Source organism: Bufo bufo, chromosome 1 (genome assembly GCF_905171765.1).
Source record: "Bufo bufo chromosome 1, aBufBuf1.1, whole genome shotgun sequence".
Lineage (NCBI taxonomy): Eukaryota > Metazoa > Chordata > Amphibia > Anura > Bufonidae > Bufo > Bufo bufo.
The window spans coordinates 36,787,984-36,798,489 of NC_053389.1; the positions used below are offsets into that span (position 1 = coordinate 36,787,984).

The 10,506-nt window shown below is 47.2% G+C and overlaps 1 long non-coding RNA gene across 1 annotated transcript; it reads right to left on the reverse strand.

Moving 5' to 3' along the window:
• Positions 1–227: 227 nt before the first annotated feature.
• LOC120993536 lies at positions 228–10,270 on the reverse strand. Its single transcript, XR_005777302.1, has 3 exons — positions 10,258–10,270; positions 8,387–8,392; positions 228–362 (listed from the first exon to the last, which is right to left on the reverse strand). It is a non-coding gene; the product is annotated as an uncharacterized LOC120993536 (long non-coding RNA).
• Positions 10,271–10,506: the final 236 nt, after the last annotated feature.

Sequence of the window (10,506 nt, forward strand, 5' to 3'; positions counted from 1 at the left end):
CCCAATTTGTGTTATCACCGGGTCCTCTAATTCTGTGCTCCCCTGAAAGTGTTGGATCAGTGTAAAATGATTTGTACTTACCTTGCCCTGCACCTTTAGCCGTCAGAATCATCAGAAACACAAGTATCACAGAGCCGCCTGTCAAAACAAGAGCGAGTCCAGAGTTATACAGAAGAAGAAGCGGAAAAATCTGAAGGTCTAGATCAGGGCTGGCCAACCTGCGGCCCTCCAGCTGTTGTAAAACTACAACTCCCACCATGCCCTGCTGTAGGCTGATAGCTGTAGGCAGACTGGGCATGCTGAGAGTTGTAGTTTTGCAACAGCTGGAGAGCAGCAGGTTGACCACCCCTGGTCTAGATAGACTACTACATGGACCTATAGTGTATACTGTTACATGCTGCCATATAAGTGGCCAAAATATGCAAAAAACAAAACCCGCTTCAAGGCTCCTCATTGTCTGACGAGTCTCTACACTAAAATAAATGTGACTATAAGGCCTCTTTCACACAAACAATACGGATTGTGTCAGGATGCGTTCAGGGCGCGTTCAGTGAAACTCGCACCAATTTGCAAGCAAGTTCGGTCAGTTTTGTCTGCGATTGCTGTAAAGGGGGAATATTAATCACCAATATTTATGCAAATATCAATAATTATTATTCATAAATGGGAGGAGCCATCTATAGATGACTCCGCCCATTTATACCTTTATATAACAATAACACAATACTATCGCTATGCTTTACACTAATCATTACGCTAGCTGCATGCGCCTTATTAACTCGCTACCGCTAACAAGTACACGCTACACAAAGGGTATAAATATAACGGTATTTATTAAAACCTAATACACTAAGCACACAATACACTGACAATACACAGCACTACAAATATACAATCCTAAACTACACTACACGTTCCCAATTCCACCCATAAACTAACTATACAGTTCACACATACAAGTTTATAACAACCCACCCCACCTGACTATTCACCAGGGGCGGGCTGGACCGGGGGGCAGGGAGGCAATTGCCCCCCAGGCCGCCCGAAATAAACGGCCACTAGGCCGCCCGTCTTAAAAAAAAAAATTTTTTAATTTTTTTATTCTTCAGGGCCGCACCGCCGATCATCACCACAGGCGGCGCGGCCCTGGATGTCATTGCGGCCGTGCTGTGTGTGTGCTGTGGGGCAGGGAAAGGAGAGGCGTGTCCCTCCCCTGTTCTTCTGATTGGCCGCAGGCACTAATGCCTGCAGCCTATCAGAGGCCGGCTCAGGCAGCGCGATGACGTCATTATCATTGCGACGCCTGAGCCAGCACACAGCAGGGACACAGGCCAGAAGAGGCTTGCATCGCTGCGGATGGAGGTAAGTATTAGTGTTGTTTTTTTTTTCTTCTTTGCGGGGGGCTGGCACTATGGGGGGGGGGGGGGGGATCTGGCACTATAAGGGGGGCTGGCACTATGGGGGGGGGATCTGGCACTATAAGGGGGCTGGCACTATGGGGGGGGATCTGGCACTATGGGGGGGGATCTGGCACTTTGGGGGAGCTAGCACTATGGGGGGTCACTATAGGGGGAGCTGGCACTATAGGGGGGCACTATAGGGGGAGCTGGCACTATAGGGGGGCTGGAACTATGGGGGAGCTGGCACTATAGGGGGGGCTGGAACTATGGGGGAGCTGGCACTATAGGGGGGGCTGGAACTATGGGGGAGCTGGCACTATGGGGGAGCTGGCACTATGGGGGGGCTGGCACTATGGGGGGCTGGCACTATGGGGGGGCTGACACTATGGGTGGCTGTCACTATAAGGGGGCTGGCACTATGGGGGGGGGCTTGCACTATGGGGGAGGAGCTGGCACTATGGGGGAGCTGGCACTATGGGGGAGCTGGCACTATAGGGGGGCTGGCACTATGGGGGGGGATCTGGCACTATGGGGGGATTTGGCACTATGGGGGGATTTGGCACTATGGGGGGGAATCTGGCACTTTGGGGGAGCTAGCACTATGGGGGGGCACTATAGGGGGAGCTGGCACTATAGCGGGGGCTGGAACTATAGGGGAGCTGGCACTATGGGGGGGCTGGCACTATGGGGGGCTGGCACTATAGGGGGAGCTGGCACTATAGGGGGAGCTGACACTATGGGGGGGGGCTGACACTATGGGGGGGCTGGCACTATAAGGGGGAGGGCTGGCACTATGGGGTAGGAGCTGGCACTATGGGGGGGGGCTTGCACTATAGGGGGAGCTGGCACTATGGGGGGGGGGCTGGCACTACGGGGGGGGCTGGCACTATGGGGGAGCTGGCACTATAGGGGAGAGCGGCACTATGGGGCATTATTTGGGGGCACTATGGGGGAGTGGAGCACTATTGGGGCATATGGTGGCACTAAGAAGGGGAATTTTTTTTACTGGCACATTGTGGGGGAGAGGAGCACTATAGGGGCATCTGCTGGGGGTACTAAGGGGCATTTTTTTACTGGCATATTATGGGGGACACTATGGGGAAGGGGGAGAGGAGCAGTATGAGTGCATTTACTGGGGCACTATACAGGGAGTGCAGAATTATTAGGCAAGTTGTATTTTTGAGGATTAATTTTATTATTGAACAACAACCATGTTCTCAATGAACCCAAAAAACTCATTAATATCAAAGCTGAATATTTTTGGAAGTAGTTTTTAGTTTGTTTTTAGTTTTAGCTATTTTAGGGGGATATCTGTGTGTGCAGGTGACTATTACTGTGCATAATTATTAGGCAACTTAACAAAAAACAAATATATACCCATTTCAATTATTTATTTTTACCAGTGAAACCAATATAACATCTCAACATTCACAAATATACATTTCTGACATTCAAAAACAAAACAAAAACAAATCAGTGACCAATATAGCCACCTTTCTTTGCAAGGACACTCAAAAGCCTGCCATCCATGGATTCTGTCAGTGTTTTGATCTGTTCACCATCAACATTGCGTGCAGCAGCAACCACAGCCTCCCAGACACTGTTCAGAGAGGTGTACTGTTTTCCCTCCTTGTAAATCTCACATTTGATGATGGACCACAGGTTCTCAATGGGGTTCAGATCAGGTGAACAAGGAGGCCATGTCATTAGATTTTCTTCTTTATACCCTTTCTTGCCAGCCACGCTGTAGAGTACTTGGACGCGTGTGATGGAGCATTGTCCTGCATGAAAATCATGTTTTTCTTGAAGGATGCAGACTTCTTCCTGTACCACTGCTTGAAGAAGGTGTCTTCCAGAAACTGGCAGTAGGACTGGGAGTTGAGCTTGACTCCATCCTCAACCCGAAAAGGCCCCACAAGCTCATCTTTGATGATACCAGCCCAAACCAGTACTCCACCTCCACCTTGCTGGCGTCTGAGTCGGACTGGAGCTCTCTGCCCTTTACCAATCCAGCCACGGGCCCATCCATCTGGCCCATCAAGACTCACTCTCATTTCATCAGTCCATAAAACCTTTGAAAAATCAGTCTTGAGATATTTCTTGGCCCAGTCTTGACGTTTCAGCTTGTGTGTCTTGTTCAGTGGTGGTCGTCTTTCAGCCTTTCTTACCTTGGCCATGTCTCTGAGTATTGCACACCTTGTGCTTTTGGGCACTCCAGTGATGTTGCAGCTCTGAAATATGGCCAAACTGGTGGCAAGTGGCATCTTGGCAGCTGCACGCTTGAGTTTTCTCAGTTCATGGGCAGTTATTTTGCGCCTTGGTTTTTCCACACGCTTCTTGCGACCCTGTTGACTATTTTGAATGAAACGCTTGATTGTTCGATGATCACGCTTCAGAAGCTTTGCAATTTTAAGAGTGCTGCATCCCTCTGCAAGATATCTCACTATTTTTGACTTTTCTGAGCCTGTCAAGTCCTTCTTTTGACCCATTTTGCCAAAGGAAAGGAAGTTGCCTAATAATTATGCACACCTAATATAGGGTGTTGATGTCATTAGACCACACCCCTTCTCATTACAGAGATGCACATCACCTAATATGCTTAATTGGTAGTAGGCTTTCGAGCCTATACAGCTTGGAGTAAGACAACATGCATAAAGAGGATGATGTGGTCAAAATACTCATTTGCCTAATAATTCTGCACGCAGTGTATAGGGGTATTTTATACTGGCATACATTATGGGGACATTAGCTCAACTGCGGGCACTAAGCGGGGGTATTTCATGTACTGTCATATTATAGGGAAAATTAGTACTACTAGGGGGTATTATGGGGAGCTTTACTACTACTGGGGGGCTATGAGGAACATGATTACTAGGGCACTATAGGGGCATTATTACTACTAAGTGTGCTCTGGCAGAGAATTATTTCTATTGGTGGGATTTTGGGGGGCACTGTTACTTTGGGGGCACCCTAGCACAGTATCAGCTTAGCACTATTATTTTTGGGGGACATTATCTTTATACTATTAGTGTCTGGGCGCAGTTATTTTTTAGAGCACTGTGTACCAATAATTGTTTAAGGGGGCACTATCTGTGTGGTAGTAGTATTCCCAGGGGTACTGTTTCTGCAGTATAGTATTGAGGGCATAGCGGGTACAGTATTGGGGGCACTATCTGTGTGGTAGTAGTATTTCAGGGGGACTGTTTCTGCAGTATAGTATTGGGGGTGGCAGGAAACTAATGTCTGTTTCTCAATCTCTGCAGAGATGGGAGATGGCTGAAAAATTATCATGGCGGTCTGGTCTGAATGGAGAAGATGAGGAAAGAGAACGTCTACAACAAAGGTGACATAACTGGATGTAAGAGGTATGGGGCGCTATGTAGGAGAGGAGATGCTCCGGCTCCTCCTCCTGCCATTTGCAGAAGGAGGATTCAGAGATGGGTGAGGACGACGAAAGGGGGCAGCAGGCCACGGGTGGGTGACAGATGGTGGGGGGGAACCACAAGCCTTAAGCAGGATCTGGGGAGGGAGGAGAGCGGAGGAGCTTCCTGGCTGTAGCTTGTTGTATAAGCAGGCAGTGCAGCCAGGACAGACCCTCCCCTCTCCGTATGATGTGTAGACAGGCCTCCACTATAGAATGTCAGCTGTACAGTGTGTGTTGGGAGTGGTCTAATAAATGTAGGAGGGGCTTTTAATAATGGGCGGGGCTAAAAATGGGCCACTTGACTGGATTTGCCCCCCAGGACTAAGGCTGCCAGCCCTCCCCTGCTGTCCCTACGGGGTACGACGAGGGTTACACGGTGGCACTACAGGAGTGTATGTAGTCCACAGACACTAATACAGTAATAGGGGTGAGATACAGTGGGGTCATCAGGGGGGTGTAACTGAACCACAAATACAATCAGGGGCACAGGATCAGGGGTACAAACAAGGATACAATAAGGCAAGGGTTTGGGGGATCAGGGTGTCCAGTAACACGGCAAGGGTAAATCAGGGCCTAGGGTACACATCAGGGGCAAGGGTTAATCAGGGCCCAAGGTGCACATCAGGGACACAAATATAGGGGTTACAGGACCAGGGGTGATAATAAGGGGATGTGAGGGGTAGGTAGGGGCTACACAGGTAGATACTTAGGCCTTTTCCAGGTGGTCATCATGGAGCTGCTCTCTCCCATGTGTCTCTGATTCTAGTCTGGTTGCAAGATAGCGCGCCTCTGCCCTGCTTGGGGCTTTATAGCCCAAAACCAGCCCCCCTCCTCCTTCTTCAACAGGAGGGTGATGACATCATCGTGGGGTCGTGTGACGGAATGCTAGAACTGAAACAAAGGACTTCCTGCACAAGCTGTAAGCCCCCAGCTGCTACATAACATCACACACTCCCACGTCATAAATGAACCAGGCTGATCAATATATATATATATATATATATATATATGTACACATACACATACTACCCAACCTGGGGGCACTTAGGTATATACATCCATATAGATGTTTGGGGCACATCTACATGCATGTCCATATACACAATATCATAAATGGGCAGTTATAAGCCCACATATATATATATATATATATATATACCTGGGGGAGAGCCATGGCAGATACACACATATAGATGTATGCACTGCATACACACATCCCCTTATATATATATACATATATCTACATGAGAGGGACAGGAAATATATACTAACTATAAGGGGACACATATAAGGGTGGCGCAGATCATATAAGGGGGCACAGATCAACCAGGGACCACATATTTCCCACAGGGCCCAACATGAGCCCCTGTGGGCCACTAAGGGCAGATGTGCGCAGATGCTTGGCACATCCGCGCACATCATCCTATGAAGTGACCATTAATGCATGTATATATATCATACATGCATGCACGTGTTTGCATGCATATAGGTATATATATGCATGCGTCTCAACCCTTCCTCAACTATCCCCCTGTTGTCGGAATTTCGACAATATCTTGGGGGAAATGGGTTGAGATATATTTGCCCCCCCCTCAACCCCATCCTTGGTGGAAGTTCAGGAAGAACTGTAGTGCACACTGATCTTTAGGTACTTAGACATCCCTCATCTTCCTCCGACCTGCCCTTCACCGTAACCTACTCCTCCGTCCACAGGATACACCGCCTTCGGGAACTTTCTTGACATCTTTAGAGTCTTCCAGTGTCGGCGACTCCCCATATTTGGAGTGGCCACACACCCACAGTCTCTCGTAGTTGCCGATCCTCAGGTGTCTCCCCCCCCCCCCAAATCTGGAGCGGGTTCACCCTTGCAGTCTTTAACTGGCCTCTCTTTAACAGTCTTTTAGTGTCGGTCACCCCCACTTTGGAGTGGCCACACCCCCACAGTCTCTCGGTAGTTCTGCCGATCTTCAGGTATGGCCCGCCTCCAAGGAATCTGGAGCGGGTTCACCCTCACAACCTCAGTCCCAACTTTCTTCAATCACCACTTTCGTCCAACATCTGTTTCCATCTTGACGGGTGCAGTTCTCCAGTGGACAGATTAATAGGTCTTTACAAGGCAGGTCAGACTATTAAGCGGTGATGTCATAGTACCAAAATTCTAATGCGGAGAACACCTCCGCCACACTACACATCCAGCCCTTCCCTTAGGAACTTCACCGTTCCAGGGTTCAAGGTGGCAAATGGCAAACAAAGGATGCCTGTCCCTATCGTGACCTAACCTTATCCCCATTCACACAAAATACATGTCACATCCCTCCCAACACCACCAAATTCCATTAAATGTGTGTACCCATAGAGACTCATGCAACCTGGCATATCTCTACACCTCCACAGACACCGGTAGGTCGCAGACCCCTGTGTCAATGGGAAACGACTATAGGATGCAAATGTGTACAGTCAAATATAGGCTGTCACACATTTGCACCTAGAGTGTCTATGGGTACGCAATCAACCGACAAACAAAATCAATAAATACAATGTGCTATGGGGTTTCAGGGTAGTACAAGTTATACGTCCCGAACCCTCATAGGAAACAAAGTGTGTCCATACAATATTTGGCTTCAGGAACAATGTTTGAGTTATGTCCTGAGCCTCCTCCTCCGGATAGTTCTGTAAAGTTCTGTCTGGTTTTGGTGTATTTGGTCAATAAGTCCCTTGACCCTCCGATACACAGTCTAGATGACCAGAACCAGAAGAAGTTTCACTGGGTGAAACAAGTGATAATAAGTTCTTCCACCCGAACGTCTCCCAAGTCTTCCTCCAGAGCCTGAGATAACGCTCCCGCTGGATTGTGGCACAGTCTTCCATCTCTAGAACACCTCTAGACAGAGGTCGCTTGGTTGCCAAAATCCAGTGGGATCCTCTGGAGCTTCACAAGAGTGTCAGGGGGAATAGCTGGCCTCTTCTGTGGCATCTCCTGGGTTTTTCTTCCGCTCCATATAAAATCACATCTATGGCAGAAGAAAATACCAGGCGCTCCCGGGGGAATTTCTCCCCTAACAGTGCAATTAAATGTAAAAATTCCCAGCACCAATACCTTTGACCCATGGGTAGAGAAAGGTATTGGGCTGCCCTTTATCTCACATGACCCCTCGTTATCCCAACACTGGTGTCTGAACATCCTACCTTCAGAGGATCGCGTCCTCTGCTACACATCCCTCTGCACCAACAGATAAGGATGGCCACCCTACTAGGTTAGGATAACTGGAGTTCTGTGGACAAAGCACCATCTTGTTATTGATGGCACCGCATCCCCGTCCACTCATGTGTACCCAGGCTGATTTCCCCCTGTGATCCCGTCTTGTGGAGGCCCGCAGAACCGATGGCATAGTCATGCCCTGGCTCCCCAGGACCCCACAACACAAGAACACAGTCCACACTCTGCTGCCAAACACTCTGCGTCCAATCCCTATCAGAGCTGTGCTACCTGCTCGGACTAGAATTAAGTGCGCAGCACAACATTACACCAATGTTGTCTGTCCGCCCCAGTCCCCAGAGCAACACAGCCCTACCGAAAACCTTGAGCACAACAGTGTAATCTGTATCGATCCGAGACCCTGGCTGCCCAGAATAATGTCACACCATCCTTTGTGTAGGATTTCCCGTGTGAAATTATCTGCTCGCAAGCCTATATGTTCTCGATCCACAGTAACATAGTACATAAGGCCGAAAAAAGACATTTGTCCATCCAGTTCGGCCTGTTATCCTGCAAGTTGATCCAGAGGAAGGCAAAAAACCCTGTGAGGTAGAAGCCAATTTTCTCCACTTTAGGGGAATAAAAAATTCCTTCCCGACTCCAATCAGGCAATCAGAATAACTCCCTGGATCAACGACCCCTCTCTAGTAGCTATAGCCTGTAATATTATTAAGCTCCAGAAATACGTCCAGGCCCCTCTTGAATTCCTTTATTGTACTCACCATCACCACCTCCTCAGGCAGAGAGTTCCATAGTCTCACTGCTCTTACCGTAAAGAATCCTCTTCTATGTTTGTGTACAAACCTTCTTTCCTCCAGACGCAGAGGATGTCCCCTCGTCACAGTCACAGTCCTGGGGATAAATAGATGATGGGAGAGATCTCTGTACTGACCCCTGATATATTTATACATAGTAATTAGATCTCCCCTCAGTCGTCTTTTTTCTAAAGTGAATAACCCTAATTTTGATAATCTTTCAGGGTACTGTAGTTGCCCCATTCCAGTTATTACTTTAGTTGCCCTCCTCTGAACCCTCTCCAGCTCTGCTATGTCTGCCTTGTTCACAGGAGCCCAGAACTGTACACAGTCCTCCATGTGTGGTCTGACTAGCGATTTGTAAAGTGGTAGGACTATGTTCTCATCACGGGCATCTATGCCCCTTCTGATGCAACCCATTATCTTGTTGGCCTTGGCAGCAGCTGCCTGACACTGGTTTTTGCTGCTTAGTTTGCTGTTTATTAAAATTCCTAGATCCTTTTCCATGTCAGTGTTACCGAGTGTTTTACCATTTAGTATGTACGGGTGACTTGCATTTTTCCTTCCCATGTGCATAACTTTACATTTATCAGTGTTAAACCTCATCTGCCTCTTATCTGCCCAAGCCTCTAATCTATCCAGATCCCTCTGTAGTAGTATACTGTCCTCTTCAGTGTAAATTACTTTACACAGTTTAGTGTCATCTGCGAAAATTGATACTTTACTATGCAAGCCTTCTACAAGATCATTAATAAATATATTGAAGAGAATAGGGCCCAATACTGACCCCTGACAGTGACCCAATCTGAGTGTGTACCGTTAATAACCACCCTCTGTTTTCTATCACTCAGCCAGTTACTTACCCACATACAGATGTTTTCTCCCAGTCCGAGCATTCTCATTTTATATACTAACCTTTTATGCGGTACAGTGTCAAATGCTTTGGAGAAGTCCAGATATACGACATCCATTGATTCGCCGCTGTCAAGTCTAGAACTTACCTTCTCATAGAAACTGATTAAATTTGTCTGACCTGACCGATCCCTCACGAAGCCATGCTGATGGCGTTATTTGCTTATTTCCGTTGAGATGCTCTAATATATATAATATAATCCTGTGGGACATTCCCTGTCAGTATAGAGTCTGCAAATATCAGAAATAAGGGTCTGGCTATGACATTACTTAATTCCTTTAGGATACGGGGGTGTATGCCATACGGTCCTGGCGATTTGTCTATTTTAATCTTTTTAAGTCGCTGTTGTACTTCTTCCTGGGTCAGACAGGACACTTTTAATGGGGAATTTATTTTTGCATTCTGCATGTCATCTGACAATTTATTTTCCTCAGTGAATACATTGGAGAAAAAAATATTAAACAGCTTTGCTTTCTCCTCGTCGCTCTCTGCGACTCCCCCCTCATTACTCTTTAAAGGGCCGACACCTTCAGATTTATACTTTTTAACATTTATATAATTGAAGAACATTTTTGGGTTAGTTTTACTCTCTTTGGCAATTAATCTCTCGGTCTCTAGTTTGGCCGCTTTTATTTGTTTTTTACATGTTCTATTTTTTTCCTTATAGTTTTTCAGTGCTTCCTCGCTACCCTCCTGTTTTAGTGTTTTATATGCTTTCTTTTTGTCATTTATTGCTTTCTTTACAGTTCTATTTATCC